The 20572-nt window shown below is 45.9% G+C and overlaps 1 protein-coding gene and 1 long non-coding RNA gene across 13 annotated transcripts in view; one reads left to right on the top strand and one right to left on the bottom strand.

Annotated features, from left to right (window-relative positions):
• Positions 1-20572, bottom strand: part of LOC119955607 (astrotactin-2-like) — a 1814189-nt gene that overhangs the window by 513896 nt on the left and 1279721 nt on the right. The window lies entirely within an intron of this gene.
• Positions 1776-14391, top strand: LOC119955609. Its single transcript, XR_005458503.1, has 3 exons — positions 1776-2085; positions 2897-2940; positions 13918-14391. It is a non-coding gene; the product is annotated as an uncharacterized LOC119955609 (long non-coding RNA).

Below are 20572 nucleotides of genomic sequence, written 5' to 3'. Positions count from 1 at the left end.
ATAAATGTGCACTGGAGGGGGAACTGAGAGATGCAATAAGAGTGTGAAGGGTATGTCAACCGTGAGGTAAAATTGAAGTGCTGTCATCTAGAAAGAGGGTACCTAAGGTGAAATCAGCAGGTTATCTAAAATTGACTAATAAGGGTTTTTGGATGGTGTGAACAGGCAAATATTGCTTTAAATACTGTCATAAGAGTTGGACCAGAGGACATCAATATAATTCAGCGAAAATGAAATTGAAAACTGGTATTAGGAAAAAACACCTTTACTCAAAGAGTGATAAATATTTGTAGCTCTGTGTCAGGCATATATCAATATATCAAAATATTAAGGGCTTCTGAGATGCAAATGGATGCTTTCAGAGGGACGATGGGATACCTGAAGGGCAACTTCTACAAGTCAAATGATTTTATCTCATCTTTGACTTTTCTGATGATCTCATTGTAACAGAATCCAGTGATAATGCTGACCCTTCAAAAATGCAAGGATATATTAAGGGATGTGCTCATACCTGTGTGTCAACACAAGCAGTTGGATGCTAAAATTCCCAATACGGCAGCAATGTTTATTTCATTATCGCACAGTTTCTAACACCATGATGTGTTCATTCCTCATCTGGACTGGTGCTAATAAAGGGGTGGTGGTGGGGGGGGGGGGGGGGGGGGGGGGGGGGGGAGGCGGGGAGAAGCCAACAACTGTTCTTCATCCGCCGTTGTGGAAATCTCACGTCACTGAATGGGCTGCAGGCTTATTTCTGCAGACGGGGACTGATATTAATATCAGATCTATGACAGCAGACACAGAGCCCCTGACATTTATTCAAGGTCACTGTCTGCAGAAGTAAAGTAGCCCTCGCAAATAAAATGCTGATTTCATACACTTGTCATTTTGAGCAGTTGAAGATATGCTTTTGTTCCTTGGCTGGTAATGATTTCTTTCATGTAGTTTCAGAATGGGTTAAAAAAAAAGGCTACTAAAGGAAAACGTGCTTCTGATTTTGTATTTGGAAAACTTCATGGCACTGTGCACTTTTCAGGCTCTTGTAAGGCTGCGACCAAGGTCTTTAATTCAATTAAAAAAGAATGTGTTTGATGTACCTAATAAGGTGGAAATCATGCACCTTTTAACCGTGCCAAGGTTTTGCCAGTTTACCGCATGATTATTAACGGTGTCACTTTCCTTGACGGCTATTTGGGGCTAAAATTTGACAGCCCCCAAAAAGACGTCACAATGCGCAAATAACTCATGCCCAGTGACTGCTGTGTATGCAGCGCACCAACATCGTGCTGCCGGTTGATTTTAATGATTTCAGAGGATTTCAACCGGTGTGAACCACACTGTTGATTGTTTGAACGCATCAGCGATGGCCACCATCTTGAGTGGCTAGCACAACTGAAAGCTAGCCTGCGCTGCTTAAAGATAGCCTGCACCTCTTAAAGGGAAGGTGCATTGTTATTTGAGTAGGTGTTAGGTTTCATGCAGGTAGTGCCTCTGATCTTGGAACAATGCTCCATCTGAGCTGCGTGCCTGCATGGTGTCACAGCAACCTGAAAGATTGTGCAAGTCACTCGTAGGTTTTCCCCTTTAAGATGGCGCAGATAAAAAAAATTAAAGGTATCACGCACTGAAATAAGCATTGCGCACATAACAAAAAAAATACAGCAGATGCTGATTGGTAGAATTACCCCTTTCATCTTGTCATTCCATAATTATTTATTTTTAATTGCTTTGTGGGTGACAAGTTTAATTTCACTGCTGGTTCCTTAATAGTTTTGTCTCTGCTAATACATTTACATTGTTGTATAACTGTGATTAGATCTTTTCTGGAATATCAGACAATATTTTAAATTTCTTAGCGTTGAATTTCATTTGCTTTTTGTTTTCCCAATTGCTTTGCATGGGAGAGAGCACGCTCCAAAATCTTCAGGCGAGATGCCCAGGATTCACAGGAGGTCTGGGGCTCTCTGGGGACATATTCTCAAAGCAACAGGAGTAGATAGTCATGAAGGTCAATGCCTGGAGTCAAGCCCCAAGGACCTGGAGGCAGTATTGCAAGAACTTCAAGGATCTCACATGTGTGACCAGGTCAGTGAATGCATCTTCAAATACCATCTCCTACAAACTGAACCACAAACCTCGGAGACTGTTCAATTCCCCACACTACCATCATTCACCAATCACTTTCAGTCATAACTCATACCTGACATTCATATGGAGCCCTGCACCCTCACACCCTCAGTACCGCTGTAAGCTTCATACCAACAACTCACACCATTTAGACATTGCAAGCTATTTAGCGACTTCACCCAAACGCAAGAACATAAGAACTAGGGGCAGGAGTCGGCCATCTGGCCTCTCGATCCTGCTCCACCATTCAATAAGGTCATGGCTGACCTTTTTATGGGTTCAGCTCTACTTATCTATCTGCTCACCGTAATCCTTAATTCCTTTACTGTTCAAAAATGTATCTATCTTCGCCTTAAAAACATTCAACAAGGTAGCCTCAACTATTTCATTGGGCAGGAAGTCCACAGATTCATAGTTCTTTTGATAAAGAAGTTCCTCCTCAACTCAGTCCTAAATCTGCTCTCCCTTATTTTGAAGCTATGCCTCCCAGTTCTAGTTCCACCAACCAGTGGAAACAACCTCCCTGCTTCTATCTTACCTATTTCATAATTGTAAATGTTTCGATAAGATCCCCCCTCATTCATTGAAATTCTAATGAGTATAGTCTCAGTCTACTCAGTCTCTCCTCATGAGCTAATCCTCCCAACTCTGGAATCAACCCAATTTTCTCTGCACACCCTCCAGTGCCAGTACATCCTTTCTCAAGTAAGGAGACCACAACTGTACACCAGTACTCCAGGTGTCAATAATGTTTCTTTTTCTCTTGCAGGATGAAGGAGCACAAAACAGAGGCAGCAGCAGCTAACCAGAGAGGTGAGGCACACTACCCTGTTCTTACTGCACATGATGTGACAATATTGGCACCACTAGGACATGCATTGCTGGGGCTATCAGCGGGAATGAGGTTGAAACCTTTAAAGATGGCAGTATTGTCACGGTACTATCTAATTTGCCAGCTACAGACTGTGTAAGCATGCACCTCTTTACCCAACCTTGCCTGTACCCTTCCACCTTTCTGCTTTTGGATGCCCTTAAACCTGGACAGGCATTAGAGGAACAGTAAGAAGACAATAATGATGATGCCACACCCTCATTTGACACCACAGTTGCAGCCATCATCGCAGACTTTGGCACCACATGTAATTTAGAGGATAGCAAAGAAGAGGGATCTACACATGGCAAGACATCGCAACATGAGTGGGCTGCAGCCAGGGCACAGGGCAAACATAGTTCAGTTGCCAGCTTGCTGGAAGGCGAGGTCGGAGATGGGTTCTGCTGCAGAGGACTCAGATAAGCAATTTGATGGGTAGCCGATAGAAGAATGTCGATGCATTTGGACAAAAAATGCCTGGCGTGGCCTGGTAGATGGCTGGAGAAACTCAAGGGTCAGCTACTGTGCTGTTTCAGAAAGAAATGTCATCCCTGCTCCCGGGTCTAATTTAAAATTTATCTTGTGGCTGTTGATAATGATTCCTGCAGTCCATAAAAATTCCCCTTAGACTTTGCAATCTCGCCCAAGAAAGACGCTTTATGTTTGTCAGTATCTTCTATTTCTTCGAGGCTGGTTGAACGTACTTGTCTCTCTGTAAAATTTTGAACTGGAGTTGAAAACATTCTGCTGCAGCAAACCACTTTAAGATGGCAGGAATGATGCTCTGCATTTATGGCAGGGAGGCAGTCTTTGAACTGATGGGGTTTTCTCGCAGCACAACGGTAGCACTGGATAATAGTGGCAACCATTCCTTCGTTCTGGGTCTGCTTTTCAGAGCGTGCGCTGGTACCTCTATTGTTTACAAGCTGGATCGTGTCTGTGGTCTGACTCCACAAAAGCTCTCTATTGCCCCGGATTAAAACGTGGTTCTGTTCCATAGCTCAGCCTGTCTTGCTGCTAATTGCGCTGCCCTGGATAACATTAGATCCTCTCTGGACTGCAGATAGAACTCCCACCACAATGTGGTCTTGTGTTAGTTCATCCATTAGAGCACCATACCAGCAAAAATCAGCCAAATGATACAAATCATTAATAAAATAGTTAATACTTTCCCCAGCTTCCTGAGTGCATCTGCTAAACCTTTCCCAGTCTATAATAGTGTTCCTCCAAAGACTGTAAGATGCATCAAAGGCCTTAATAACTTCTTTGTTGTGTCCTCATAAACATCCAGTCTTATTAAATTGTCATCTGCTCTACTCCCAATGGAAGAGAGGAGTGTGCTGACAGGTTCTTTATCAGGTTTTCGTGCTAACCCCAAAGTGGTCCTTTTGTAAGGATCCTTCCTGCTGATTCCCTTATTTCCCCTTCCATTATTTTTGCCCAGTAAGAAGTCTTAGAACACCAGGTTAAAGTCCAACGGGTTTGTTTCAAACACGAGCTTTCGGAGCACTGCTCCTTCCTCAGGTGAATGGAGAGGTATGTTCCAGAAACATTTATATAGACAAAGTCAGAGATGCCAGACAATGCTTGGAATGCGAGCATTTGCGGGTCATCAAATCTTTACAGATCGATAGATAGGGGGTGATCCCAGGTTAAAGAGGTGTGAATTGTCTCAAGCCAGGACAGTTGGTAGGATTTTGCAAGTCCAGGCCAGATGGTGGGGGGTGAATGTAATGCGACATGAATCCAAGATCCCGGTTGAGGCCGCACTCATGCGTGCGGAACTTAGCTATAAGTTTTTGCTCGGCAATTCTGCGTTGTCGCGTGTCCTGAAGACCTACCCGGAGATCAGAGGCTGAATGCCCTTGACTGCTGAAGTGTTCCCCGACTGGAAGGGAACATTCCTGCCTGGTGATTGTTGCACGATGCCCATTCATTCGTTGTCGCAGTGTCTGCATGGTCTCGCCAATGTACCACACTTCGGGACATCCTTTCCTGCAGCGTATGAGGTAGACTACATTGGTCGAGTTGCACGAGAATGTGCCGCATACCTGGTGGGTGATGTTTCCACGTGTAATGGTGGTATCCATGTCGATGATCTGGCATGTCTTGCAGAGATTGCCCTGGCAGGGTTGTGTGGTGCCGTGGTCGCTGTTCTGAAGGCTGGGTAATTTGCTGCAAACAATGGTTGTTTGAAGGCAGGTATTGGGGGTGTGGGGATGACCTTGGCAAGATGTTCATCTTCATTGATGATGTGTTGAAGGCTGCGAAGAAGATGTCGTTTTTCCCGTTATCATTTTGATCCATGGATGCTTGATGGACACGTATCTTTACGTCAAGCAGCAGAGAAAAGGAGGAATTAAAGAAGTTGCAATATAGTATATGGTCCTGCCAGCTTTGGAAAGCAAGGTCCAGAAATTTCAGCACCCAAGAAATGGGTTGGGCCACAGTTCATCTGATTGGATGGTGGTCAGTGAATTGGCCAAAAGGCTGTATTCTGCCTGGTGACAGATGGTGATTGGATCCGGCTCGAGTGGAATGATTTTCTGAGACCCAAGGAGCATGTTTAAATCCTGGACACTCAGGGGAAAGGCCATGCATTATTGTATTTCTGGAACTACAGTGAAAACCATGACAGACTAGAAAGCAGAAAGCTTGACTGAAAGCCTGGTTTGAAGGACAGTGTGCGAAAGATAACTGTCTGAAACAAAGGGCGAGATTCTCCCAAAACGGGAGAAATCGTAAAGCTGCCGTAAAACCCGGGCGGGTTTTACGGCAGCGCGCCCCTTCCCGACGGGGGACCGATTCTGGTCCCCGGTCGGGGCTAGCAGCCCGACGCCGTAGGCTCCGGCAAGACGGGCTTAACGAAAATCGTTAAGCCCGCTTACCGGAGTTAGCGCCGGCTGACGCGTCATATGACGTCAGCCGCGCATGCGCAGTTTGGAAGACTCCAACCCGCGCATGCGCGGGTGACGTCATCGCGTTTTTTGCGCGAAACCCGCGCATGCGCGGGCCGGGTTGCCCCTCAGCCGCCCCGCGAATGGATACTGCGGGACGGCGGAAGGACAAGTAGTGCGCGGGCATCGGGCCCGCTGCCCGCGATCGGTGCCCACCGATCGCGGGCCCATGGCACCCTTGGCACGGCCGTGGTACTGCCGTGCCAATCGGTGCCATAGTTATAAAAAGCGAGTTGGTGACGCCGTTTTTACGAACGGCAAGACCAGGTGTGTTTGCCGTTCGTGAAAACGGCGGAAAGGGCTGGGACTTCGGCCCATCTAACAGCTGTGAATTGCTGCCGGCCGTAAAAAAACGGCGGCAGCGATTCGGGTCGGGACTTCAGGGGGGGGGTGGGAGAATAGCGGGAGGGCGGGAAAAATGTCGGGAAGGCCCTCCCGCTATTCTCCCACCCGTCGTGGGGGGCGGAGAATTTCGCCCAAAGCCTTTCATCTTTTACTTTTACGTAGTACATTTTACACCTCCACTCTGTGTTTGTCCGACTTGTGTGTGTGTGTGGGGCCAAGTTAAACTAAGGGATGAGGAACGTGATAATAGTTAACCAGTTATATTTTCTGGGGGACGACAGTCCTGGCCTTTTCATGAAAGATTAGTTTAAATAGCTGTACGTAATCTAACACACTTGATCCAACCTTTTTAAGGTACTGAAGAAAGATTTAATGTATCAGCTCCCTGATTCCCAAAGGTTACTAAGCATCCTCACAGCATAGGTTTGCAGCCCCCTTTAAAGGTACCATTACTGGCCGTCCCAATAGGATCAGCACCATTGTTCCAAAATGGAATCCATAGAGTCCCTACATTGCAGAAGGAGGCCACTTGGCCCATCGACTCTGCACCGACGCTCCAAAACAGCATCTTGCATAGGATCATTCTCTCATTCTATACCCATAACCCCACCTAACCTGCACATCGCTGAACACTAAAGGGCAATTTTAGCATGGCCGATACTATCTTTGGACTGTGCGAGGAAACCGGAGCACCCGGAGGAAACCCACGACGACACAGGGAGAACGTGCAAACCCCTCTCAGGCGGTCAGCCAAGGCGGAATGGGACCCCTGGGGTTGTGAGGCAACTGCTGTGCCACCAGGATGCCTAGTGTTTCATAGAACATAGAACAGTACAGCACAGAACAGGCCCTTCGGCCCTCGATGTGTGCCGAGCAATGATCACCCCACTCAAACCCACGTATCCACCCTATACCCGTAACCCAACAACCCCCCCTTAACCTTACATTTTAGGACACTACGGGCAATTTAGCATGGCCAATCCACCTAACCCGCACATCTTTGGACTGTGGGAGGAAACCGGAGAACCCGGAGGAAACCCACGCACACACGGGGAGGACGTGCAGACTCCACACAGACAGTGACCCAGCCGGGAATCGAACCTAGGACCCTGAAGCTGTGAAGCATTTATGCTAACCACCATGCTACCGTGCTGCCCATGTTTCACCTAAGATTTCAACATTACTCAGCACAAACCTGAGTGAGGTGTAGTGGTGGTGGAGAAGAGAAAACTCAATGAAAAAAGTGTTCTACAATTTTTTTTCTTTTTCAAAAAAAATTCAGAGTACCCTATTCATTTTTTTCCAATTAAGGGGCAATTTCGCTGGCCAATGTACCTAGCTGCACATCTTTGGTTTGTGGGGGTGAAACCCATGCAAACACGGGGCGGATGTGCAAACTCCACATAAACAGTGTCCCAGAGCAGAGATCGAACCTGGGACCTCGGCGCCGTGAGGCAGCAGGGCTAATCACTGCGCCACCGTGCTGCCCTGTGTTCTACATTTTTAAAGCTCTTTCATAAAACCTGTCTGAGTAGAATATTGAGATGGAAGGAAATCACTCAAGAAATCACATTGAATGGTGAAAAGAACAAGGGAAGGATTAAAGTTCATGGCAAATTCTTTAAAATAGAGAGTGATCAAAAAAGGTTTCAGTGGGGAGAGATTAGAGAATGGCGATGTATCAGACGCTTCCTTGTATCCTAGTACATGCATTGAATGCTAGAAGAGCCGTCGCAGATATGGGAGGACTGTTCAAACATAGTGTGGCCAATTCGCCTACCCTGCACATCTTTGGGTTGTGGGGGTGAAACCCACGCAGACACGGGTAGAATGTCAAACTTCCCCATTACAGGAAATCTTGACACAGTGCAAGCAATGCTGGTAAAATTATGTTGCATTTCATTTGAGCACCGCAAAATCTTTCTGGTGAGAGTCAACATGATGTATTTGCCTGTTTTTTTTAATGTGGTAAAACATGTCAACACCACTATGTTTCTATTTCCATTGGATGCAAGCACATTGATTTTCCTGCCATATTCTTCCGTTGCTCGTTTATTGGGAGAAACACAACCCAAACTTCTCAAACTCAGTCACTGCAGAAATTAATTAATTTATTGCAACTTGTTTCATGTGTGAAACATTTTCTAATCATAGATTAATCATAGAATTTACAGTGCAGAAGGAGGCTATTCGGCCCATCGAGTCTGCACCGGCTCTTGGAAAGAGCACCCTACCCAAGGTCAACATCTCCACCCTATCCCCATAAACCCAGTAACCCCATGTTATATGATAATGTTGGACACTAGGGGCAATTTATCATGGCCAATCCACCTAACCTGCACATCTTTCCTCTGAGGAAGCCCACACCATATTGAAATGAAGCTTCACTGCACTCGTAGGGTACTTTCTATCACACAATATGACCTACGAAACGAAACATCACAATAGCAGAGGGTGCTTGTGCTCACTTGCCTGCTGATACAGCTTGGCTTCTGTATTTTCCCCAGAACCAGGGAGAGAGATTTATATATATTCTTGCTTCCAAGCAAGATGTACAACCATACATGTTTTACTTCATCCAAATCAAATTACAGAGGTAAATGCAATGAGACTGCGGCTGTCTCCAATCAGTTTGATTTGTCACAAGGTTGAGATATTATCAGTGAGCCTTAGTGTGGTTAAGTGGCTCAGAGATGCACGGTGATCCAGGTTTTTTAGTTTGTCCTCCTCCCTCACCCCCAAATTAATCCATTAACATATAAACATTCTGATTTTGTTTCACAAAATCTCTCTGATTCTGCCAAGAAGAGAAAATACTCAATTTTAGGGATTACGTAAGTGACATGTTATGTTGCATAACGTTGTTTCGCTTATTAGATTAGAATCACAATTGGAATTTAAGCTTCCCTGAATTTTATTTCTGCATGTTCTATGACCGCAAGGCTGAGAATTCAGTTCAAAATCAGAGGGCTGGATTCTCTGCCGTCAGGATGCTCCATTTTGCCGGCAGCCCGGGTGTTTCCCGATGGCGCGGGGCTACCCCACAATGGGAAACCCCATTGACAAGCCAGCGAAGCGGAGCATCACGCCAGTGTGCTGAACCAGAAATCTGGCGGGACGGAGAATCCAACACAGAATGTTTGAGAAACAAAAAAGACAGACAATTCCTGATCTTCTTCTTACCAATATTTTCCCTCCCTTATCTCCCCGAATGAGTTGACTCCTTGTACGATTTTACAGTCCCCGGGAAATAACTTCCCCAAGCTAGTATTCATTGTGTCCCTTGATATTGAGCGCTGGTTATTCTGCACGGGGACAGAAATAGCTGGAAAAACGCAGCAGGTCTGGCACCATGGAGAGATATAGCGTGTTAACGTTATGATTCTTCTTTGGAGATAAAGAGAGGGAGATGTGATGGATATTTTGCTGTTTTAGAGGGAGTGGAGCAAAACAGATGGTAAGTGATATGCGTGAGTTTGGAGATGAAGGTTCGGACACAAGGGAGGTGTTAATGGCAGTGTTAAGGACTACAGAATGTATGAAAGATGGCATAAAGGTAAGATCGCAGAACGTGTTCATAAGAGAACAAGAATATAGGACATAGAACATACAGTGTAGAATGAGGCCATTCGGCCCATCGAGTCTGCACCGACCCACTTAAGTCCTCACTTCCACCCTACCCCAGTAACCCAATAACGCCTCCTAACCTTTTTCGATACTAAGGGCAATTTAGCATGGCTAATCCACCTAACCTGCATGTCTTTGGACTGTGGGGGGAAACCATGACCACCCGGAAGAAACCCACACAGACACGGGGAGAACGTGCAGACTCCGCACAGACAGTGACCCAGCAGGGAATCGAACCTGGGACCCTGGTGCTGTGAAGCCACAGTGCTAACTACTGTGCTACCATGCTGTCCCAAAGGTCAGGGTTCAGTGAAATCAAAACTTAGGTAAATGTGACAGATGGCCCTGTGGGCTCAGGAGAAGTTGCCTGGGACAATAAAAATATACATTAAAAAAGGATCAAGTTGGAGGAGAAAGTTCACAGTTTAAAGTGTTGAACCCGGGCCGGCATGGTTGCGCAGTAGTTGGCACTGCTGCCTCACGGCGCTGAGAACCAGGGTTCGGTTCCGGCTCTGGGTCACTATCAATGTGGATTTTACACATCCTCACTGTGTTTGCTTGGGTCTCACCCCCACAATCCAAAAAATATATGCAGGTTAGGTGGAATGGCACACTAAATTGCCCCTTAATTGTAAAGAAAAAATTGGGTATTCTTAATTTATGAAAAAAAAAGTTGTTGAACTCAATGTGAGTTCAGAAGGCTGTAAATATGCCTAATCAGAAGACTAAGTTTGCTCGTCCAGTTTGCGTTAGGTTTAACTGGAGCATTGCAGCAATACAGGAATGGTTACCTTATGAGAACAAGGTGGTGAGTTAAAGTAGCAAACAACAGGAAGTTTGGGGTCATACTTGCAGTCTGAGTGAAGGTGTTCCACAAAGCTCCATCTTCCGATTAGGCACATTACAAGCTTCTGGACTTAACATTGAGTTCAACAACTTTAGATGGTAAACTTTCTCCCCCCCATCTTGAACTCCTTTTTTTAATGCAATTTTAAAAAATCTCAACACAACCCTATGTTATTCTCTAAGTCTGAATGAAGATTGTAGACTTCCAGTTAACACAAACACTTTATTCAGTGGGTTTGTTCTGTTTCCAGAGCTTAACTACATATAATACAGTCAAGAGGTATGACCAGTGAAGCTAAGGTAAACTGCCTATGCTGAGCTGTCTCTGTCTGCTGCGGCTCACTAGACCTGTGCTTCTGAAAGAGGCGGAACCTCCCTTGGGCTTGACCCTTTATACCCGTCTCTGATGCTGCCCTCTAGTGATGCGGTGGCTGTTACAGCTGTCTGTAGTCCCTGGTGTATGTGCAGATGTATGTACAGATGTACAGATCACCACAATCCTATTTCCAGTTCTCTCCAGCTTTGACAAAGAGTCATCCCGACTTGAAGCGTTAGCTCCCTTCTCTCTCCACAGATGCTGTCAGACATGCTGAGATTGTCTCGCATTTTTTGTTTATGTTCTGTATCACCATGCTGTTTTTTATATTAATTTGTGGAAAGCCTACAACCCCCTCACCAGGACACTGGCTGTCTCCCACCAACTTCCAGCATTGATCCCTGGGGTACCCCACTAGTCACTGCTTGTCAATTTGAAAAAGACCTGTTACTTCCTTCTCTTTGTTTCATGTTTGCCAAACAGTTTTTTAATCCATCTCAGTACATGACCCCCAGTCCCATGCACTTTACTTTCACACGCTAATCTTTTGTCAAAAGCCTACTGAAAGTCCAAGTGCACCAGATCCACTGGCACCACTTCATCAATTCTACTAGTTACATCCTCAAAGAATTCCAGTTGCTATTTCAAGCTTAAGTTCCCCTTCATAAATTCATGCTGACTCTGTCCAATCCTGCCACTGCTTTCTAAGTGGTCCGCTGTAAAATCTATCACATTTCTCATCCTCTTTAGCTTTGAAGTAGAGTCTCACGGGATCAAAACATGAACCATGTATCTCTCCACGGATGCTGCCAGACCGGCTAAAGTTTTTCCAGCCTTTTCTGATTTTTTTATTTCAGATTTGCAGCATCGACAGTATTTTGGTTTTATTTTACACGGGGAGGTGGTGCAGTCCGGAAGAACCCTCAGCGTCCTCATTTGCACACATTTTCAGGAAACATTACTGAACTCTGACCAAATTATCACTGAGTACCCCAGAGTCATTGGAATATCCTGATTCAGCAGAGATCCTGGTTCCTTTGTCACCGTTACGACTCAGCTATCAACTGGATCATTGAGTCAATGAAGGGCTCTTCAGATTTTGAAGTATCATGGTTGGGTTCCGGCAAGGAATACCCTATGTTAGATCTATTTGTTTTCTTAGAGACGAGTCCAGTTGTTAAATTTCAATTGCTTTATTCAGCACCAAAAGGTGCAGCACAGTTACACGTCTTCTGTTCCCATGGCAAGAGAGGGCGAGAGAGCTGTTTGCGCGCTTAGTTCATATACCCGTGACGTCACTGGTCTCAATCTTATTGGTGCATTTAAATTGCACTGCCAGGCCCTGATTGGTCTTAACTGGGCCTGAGGCTGAGGTTGTCCCTGATTGGTGGTTGGGAGCACGTCACCGGCGGCATGACGTCAGACGTCGGCGTCACGTGGAAAGTGGCGGTGGCCATTTTGATCGGGGGAGATGCTACCCAAATCCCCGACCGAGCATCGGGTGCCGGCGGAGGAGGTGGTGGTGGCCACTATTGCCCCCAAGAAAGATGGAGCCGTCACTAACTGCGCATGCTCCATTACCCTATAATCAGAGAAATAATTTGCCAATGGAAAAATAACAAGTTACTTTTAACTGATATTTTACAAGTATTCTCCTTTAAAGCCAAGTGGCCTCTTCATTATTCCCTTTTAAATATAAACAACAGATTTTCACTTTGTCAGTGTTTCCCGCTGGAGACCAGTCACGAATGCTCTTAGCCTAAGCAATTCTGCAGCTGTGGTACAGAGTGTTCGGTCTGTACTAATTACCAATCATTATATTGCACGCAGAAGCATCAGCAAAGTCCTGTTTAAAAAAAACAATTTCTTTGCTTCGACACCTAAACTTAAGCAATTGTGAAGATTGAACGCTGATGCAATTAAAAGTGAAACACGAGATCATCCACTCAGCTGACAGTTCTGCAAAATAAAGGAAAAAAATGCATTCCACTGTTAAAGATATTAAATTGCATATCAGAGGGCAGCACAGATCCCCTCAGAGTGAAATCTGTTGAAATACATTTATTCTGCGAGGAATTGAAATCCATCCAAAGTACAAATGATAATTTGCAATAGAAAAGCATAATTTGAAGAAGGTTTGTGCTACGTGTGATCATTCCAGAATTGATAACCATAAATCTATGCAATAGCCCAAAAAATGGTTTAAGATAATATTTTTCAAGGTATTTTAAAAGTCCCTGCATTGCATTATCTGGTTCGGTGGTCTTACTGACAACTAACAATGCTTATGTTTTTTGAATGTGAGGAATATTCCACGATCACTATATTTGCATTATTCACATTAACAGGAAGTGTGAAGTTTGAGGTCATTGTGTTTTAATCATATTACTGATCCATATTCCCTGTGATCATAGAACATAGAACATAGAACAGTACAGCACAGAACAGGCCCTTCGGCCCTCAATGTTGTGCCGAGCCATGATCACCCTACTCAAACCCACGTATCCACCCTATACCCGTAACCCAACAACCTCCCCCTTAACCCTACTTTTATTAGGACACTACGGGCAATTTAGCATGGCCAATCCACCGAACCCGCACATCTTTGGACTGTGGGAGGAAACCGGAGCACCCGGAGGAAACCCACGCACACAGGGGGAGGACGTGCAGACTCCACACAGACAGTGACCCAGCCGGGAATCGAACCTGGGACCCTGGAGCTGTGAAGCATTTATGCTAACCACCATGCTACCCTGCTGCATGCCTGCATTTTGGGATTAACTCTCTTGTGGACATTTGTTTCTTAAATTCACTCTTCTCTCTTCAAGAAGCTGACTCTTGCTGGCTTACAGGAAGATGAGCCATGGCTGACTTCAACTTCATTGACACACGTGCGTGAAACCAATTATAACACTCCTATCTCTGCTTGCTCGTGTCCTCCGGCAAAGGCAGAGAAATTAAACAATATAACCTTTTACGGAATGGACAAAATGTACAAGTTCCTGGCGAGTTTTATACTTTGCTGCCTCCCATTTCCACAGTGGAGGCCGAGTACCAGCGTGCTGATGTGGAGTTTCCTTCCTGGCACCGGACTAAATGGAAAGAGGCTTAAGTGAACTGGCATGGTCAGATTTCTGAACAGATCACAAAATGAAGGAAAGCGAGGCAAGATCCAGCAAGGCTCGATGGGAAATGTTTCAGTGAAAGAACCATTTAAATGGATGGCTGATCACAGGCGAGAACGACAATGTTTGTGATATAGATTATTAAGTGGGCAATGCCTTCACGGAGGAATGACTGTATCGGGTGATAAATTGTTACATGAAAACCACATCAGATGTGGTTCAATACAACTTGTGCAAGCAACCGAGAAAATGTTCACTGAACACTCTTTCGTAAGCACAGTATTATTTTAAAGATTCCTTTTCTTCCATTCTCAGATTTTTATTGAGTTAACCTTTCCGTTCCAAAAAACATTAACTGATTAAATAATGGTCAGCCCATAGAATGGGGTTTGAAAGCGGCCCAGGTCTCTCTGACCAGTACACAGTGCTCCTTGGGTCTCTGTGACCAATACACAGGACAGTCCTCCCATGGGCTTACATCTGTTCCAACCCGACTGTATCTATTTCTCAGTAGGCTCTGTTTGGGAATATTCCAGCACTCGTACTCAATCCAGACACTCTTAAAGGCTGAAAATAATGATGATTGTTTTTTTGGAAGTGAAGGAGGATTCATTTCTGACATGTGTTGCAAAAAAATCTGTGTGTCCGAGGTTGGGCTAGCTGAGCCTAACTTATTTACTAATGAAGGTACTTTCGTAAAACTTGGTTCGGTAAGTGGGGGGGGGGCCTCATCAGATTATTGCTTTGGTAGTTGATGTTAAGTCATTGCTGTTTGGTGGAGCTTAAACTCTGGGCTGGATTCTCCATATGAGAGATTAAGTCCCCACACCAGCGTGATAACGATGGTGTTTTACGGGTCATTTCAGGGTCCATCATGGCCGCGCATGCACATGGCGGCGGCCTGCAGCGGCCACGCTGTGCTTCATTGCGGTCTCAGCCTGCGGACCCGGACCGCAAAAATAGTACCCACCGCTGGCCGCTCACGTGCCCTGGACCGCCCGCACACTGTGGCCCCAACCCCGAATAAAGACCCTCTGCCAGCGGACCAACCTTTCCCCGACTGTGGCGGCGCTGAACTGAGTCCGCAGCCACCATGCTAAGTTCCCAATGGGTGAGAACATGAGAGTCCCAAGCCATCGGGAAATCGGGCAGTCAGGGATGGAGCATCGCTGGATGGGTCTCAGGCTTTTCAGGGGGCGGAGCATCGCAAATGCAGCGCCACCTCCATTTTTGGTGTCATCGGGGATTCTCCGCCCCTCGCGGAAGCCGATTTTGGCGTTGGGGAGTGGAGAATACAGCCCAGTGTCTGATGGAACCTCTTTGATCCCAGGTGACAGTTTCCTGATCATTAGACACACGTATGCTTTCCAGTCCACCCATTATTCAAAATAAACCAGAGATCAGAAGAAAGGAAATTCGATGTCAGGTTCGGTGAAAATAGGATAAATCATTTTTAATTTACTGAAGTGTGAAAACTTTGTATTTATAGAGGGCCATGGAGACACAAGTGCAGTTTGCTGTAAGCATGTATTCTGCAGAAGTATCTGGGGACTAGTGAAAGGAGTTCACTTTCCACCTTTGGCGTAAATCTGCCAAAACGTTTCTAACTTACTGAGGTGACAAAAGGCAGTCTGAGGGCATGCTTCCAGCAAAGAATTAATTGAGCTGAGGGCTCCCAGTATGTCAATTTTAACAAACATGCACCAGGACCCAATAAAAGGAAATCGCTCATCTGGATAAGAAGTTGCTGAGGTGTTACTTTTGTCATTTATAGACATATCAACAAGACGCTTAGACAATGCTTGGTTGGCAGAAACCCATTCCCGATCAGATGCTATTACGAAGAAAGATTGTTTAAAATCTGAGGAAGCATTTTTTTCATACACAATGGTGGGGGAAAAAATAACACCCCACCAGGGAACGGTAAGTCTTAGCGCAGCACGTCCAAGTCAGAGCTCCTGAGGAAAATGTATTTTCTAATAGCGTTAAGCAGTTGTGAGGTGATGTAAGGCATCTTACTTCTGCACCTGGCGTGTCATCGGCTTCACGCCTGCGGTGAAGTTCATGTGAGGTATGGTACCTCTGCTAACGGGGCAGCACGGTAGCATTGTGGATAGCACAATCTCTTCACAGCTCCAGGGTCCCAGGTTCGATTCTGGCTTGGGTCACTGTCTGTGCGGAGTCTGCACATCCTCCCCGTGTGTGCGTGGGTTTTCTCCGGGTGCTCCGGTTTCCTCCCACAGTCCAAAGATGTGCAAGTTAGGTGGCTTGGACATGATAAATTGCCCTTAGTGTCCAAAATTGCCCTTAGTGTTGGGTGGGGTTACTGGGTTATGGGGGTAGGGTGGAGGTGTTAACCTTGGGTATTGTGCTCTTTCCAGGAGCCGGTGTAGACTCGATGGGCCGAATGGCCTCCTTCTGCACTGTAAATTCTATGATTAGAGATATGGGATTCATTAAATATTTTTCAATAACTAAAAGTGAAGGGACCATACCATATTCTGAGACCAGAGAAAGTAATACAAACTGACGGATTAAGTTTGTTTGGCAAGTATAGTTGGGCACCGCATACATTTAATCTTGCTCTACGCAATAATTTGCCAATCCATTTGGGACAACATGTTCTATCCCAGAAAGCCAGGAGGTAAAGGACAGAACTGGAGTCCAATCTTGATGAGCATTTACTCACTGAAATAGGATGGGATTTTCCAGCCTCAACACTGGCGGGTATCATCACGAGCAGGACGGGAAAACGCCCATGACGATGCCCGCCGATGTCAGGGGCAGGAAACGCTGCCAATACACTGCCCAAACATACACCCGCAAAATTCAACATCCACAGCTTTGGTGTGCACTTTCATACAGAAGCATAAGTGAATCACCAGCTATTAATAATAATAATCTTTATTAGTGTCACAAGTGGGCTCATATTAACACTGCAATTAAGTTACTGTGAAAATCCCTTAGTCGCCACACTGTTCGGGTACACTGAGGGAGAATTCAGAATGTCCAATTCACGTAACAAGAACGGCTTTCAGGACTTGTGGGAGGAAACCGGAGCGCCCGGAAGAAACCTACGCAGACACGGGGAGAACGTGCAGATTCCACACAAACAGTGACCCAAGCCGGGAATCGAACCTGGGACCCTGGCGCTGTGAATCAACAGTGCTAACCACTGTGCTACCATGTTAATGTCCACCACCTGAATACAATCAATACCATATCATGTTATTCATGAACTCACAAAAAAATCTGCTTTAGTTTTTGAAATATTGGTGGTGCCCATAAATTGACTGAAATGAACAACATAACACCACAGCATAAATCCTTTAGTTTTAGCTATGCATGGAAATGGGGGTAGCTGAGATTCCATAATTTAGTGAGACTGTTAAGTCACCTTGAATACTGAGGTCGATTATGAAGAAACTTTCATTCACAGAGCACTTTTCACAACCATTGGATGGCTCTAAAGTCATTTACAACCAATGAAGTGCTTCTGAAGTGCAGTCACTGTTATACTGCTGCAAAACCAGGTCTCACTTACATCGAGATCTTGTTTTGAGTAGAAAAATGAGAAATTAGGTAATTGTTTTTGACAAGGTTAAAAATGGCAGAGAAACATGACAGGAGTAGATACTTCTGTGATGTGAATTGAATGGACCTGTCATCTTGCCACCAAGTACAATGGATCAAAACAAGGAAAGAAATGCAGACTAACAGCTCAACCTTGGTTGTGCTTTGATCAGGATGTTTTCTTCCCTTTCAAATACTTTGTTAGAGGGCAAACAGGAAGAGGAGAAGTGATCATCATTCAAGAATGTGAAGTGATCTTCTGACATCCAGTAACGTCATGCGGACGTAGATAGATTGAGGCAGTGAGCAAAGCTGTAGCTGATGTAACTCAATGAGGAAAAATGAGAGATCATGCACTTTGAATCTAATAATAACAAATCTGAAAATGATCTTAATGTGACCACTAACTGCGGAGGATGTCCATCACAATTCTCAAAATATAAATGCATAAAAAGTCATCAAAAAGCCTAAATGAACATTGACCTTTATATATCAACCGGCTGGAATGCAAAGGGGAGAAAGTTAAGCTTTTAGTTTTACGGTATCGGCCAATGTTAATCTGGAGCACTTCCTTCCAGTTTTGGGTACTCTACTTCAAGAACAACATATCAGCCTTGCAACTCTTCCTGTACAATCTGTTCTGCATTGATACACTAGAATGGATTGTATAATGACCGGCACACTACATAAACCTGGTTTGTATTTTCTGAAGTTTTGAATATTTGTGGGGCTGGCTTAGAACAATGGGCAAACAGTTGGCTTGTAATGCAGAACAAGGCAGCAGAATCGGTTCAATTCCTGTACCGGCCTCCCCGAACAGGCGCCGGAATGTGGTGACTAGTGGTGTTTCACAGTAACTTCATTGAAGCCTACTTGTGACAATAAGCGATTATTATTATATTATTTAGGTGTGATCACATGGAGGTGCTAAAAGGATAAAGGATTTCAATGAGTCATTAACAGAAAAACTATTTACGATGGTGGGGAATTCAGAACTAAGTGGAAATAACTTCAAATTAAAGCCAGACTATTAAGAAATGAAACCAAAATGTCTTCTGTCACCTAAATGGTAATGTAAATGTGAATTATTTCCCCAGAAGAGTATGCCTCCACCACATGGACAGTTCAAGAAGATGGCTCATCACCACCTTCTCAAAGACTATTAGGGATGGGCAAGAAAAACTGCTGGCCTAGCTAGTGATATCTATATCCTTTGAAAGAATACATTTGAAAAAGACCTAATCCAAAAATGTTTGCGAGCTGGCCCACCATCCCTCTGTCTGGAGGTCACATGTCCCGCCAACCACCTCTCCCCACCACGAGCCGGCTGAAACCACTCCCAAAAACCTGAGCAAACCACGGGCGCAGAAGAATACACCAACCCTACATCTTACTGCCACCAGCCAGCGGGAAACACCAGATCCGGTCAACAGCATCACGTCAGACAACCACAGGGCCCAACATCTCATCTGATCTAAATTTTGATAGGTCATGAACTTATTGAATGAGGGAGCAGGCTCAAGGGGCCGAGTGGCCTACTCCTGCTCCTAATTCATATGTACATATGCATAAATGCTAAATTCCTGAAGGTAACAAAGTGTAAACCTTCCAGTACCAGGAAATATTAAATGTTCCTCCGACAGAGAGCGATATGGGCCCGGATTCTCCACTACCCGGCGGGGCGGGGGGTCCCGGCGGGATGGAGTGGCGTGAACCACTCCGGCGTCGGGCCGCCCCAAAGGTGTGGATTTTTCCGCACCTTTAGGAGCCAAGCCCTAATCTTGAGGGGGTAGGCCCGCCCCCGAGTGGTTGGTGCCCCGCCGGCCGGCGGCAAAAGGCCTTTGGCGCCACCCCAGCCAGGGCCGAAGGGACTTCGCCGGCCGGCGGAAGTCCGCGTTTGCGCCGGACCGTCAGCGATTGCTGACGTCATCCCCGTGCATGCGCAGAGGAGGGGGGGTCACTTCCACGTCTGCCATCGTGAAGGCAATGGCCAACGTGGAAGGAAAAGAGTGCCCCCACGGCACAGGCCTGCCCGCCGATCGGTGGGCCCCGATCACGGGCCAGGCCACTGTGGGGGCACCTCCCCCGGGGCCAGATCGCCCCGCACCCCCCCCCCCCCCAGGACCTCGGAGCCCACCCGCGCTGCCAGTCCCGCCAGTAAGGGAGGTGGTTTGATTCCCGCTGGCGGGACCGGAATGACAGCAGCGGGACTTTGGCACATTGCGAGCCGGAGAATCGCCGGGGGGGGGGCAACAGGCGTGGCACGATTCCTGCCCCCGCTGAATCTCTTGTGCCAGAGACTTCGGGAGACGGCGGGGGTGGGATTCACGCCGCCCCCCCCCCGGTGATTCTCCGGCCCGGCGGAGGGTCGGAGAATCCAGCCCATGGTTAGGAGTGCCAGAGGATGTGTGTGTTTGGTCCATTGGGTGGTGATGGTGGTTGGGGCGGGTGGGGTGGGGAGGAGATGGAGGAGGATGCATTGGACTAATTGCTGTTGATTATCCGAATGATAGTACCACTATTGCATTTGTGCCTTTCCATCACTTCAATCTACACTTCCACTTTTCTTGCTGGATCTGGCTGTGACTGGCACACTTTGATTTGGTGAGATGTATTCAAACCTCCAATAGCTGTCAAAATATTATTGCATGGTTATGTGGTTTTCAAAAACATTACCCAGTCAATCAAACCCGAAAGCTTGTGATTTTTATGAAAATATTAGTCGCACTTTTAATGGAAAAAATGTTCTTCCTGCTCATTCATATGGAAAAGGAAATTTATAACT

The sequence above is a fragment of the Scyliorhinus canicula genome, chromosome 21 (genome assembly GCF_902713615.1).
Source record: "Scyliorhinus canicula chromosome 21, sScyCan1.1, whole genome shotgun sequence".
Taxonomy (NCBI): domain Eukaryota; kingdom Metazoa; phylum Chordata; class Chondrichthyes; order Carcharhiniformes; family Scyliorhinidae; genus Scyliorhinus; species Scyliorhinus canicula.
The sequence above is the reverse complement of the archived record's forward strand: the minus strand, read 5'-3'. Positions and strand labels throughout refer to the sequence as shown.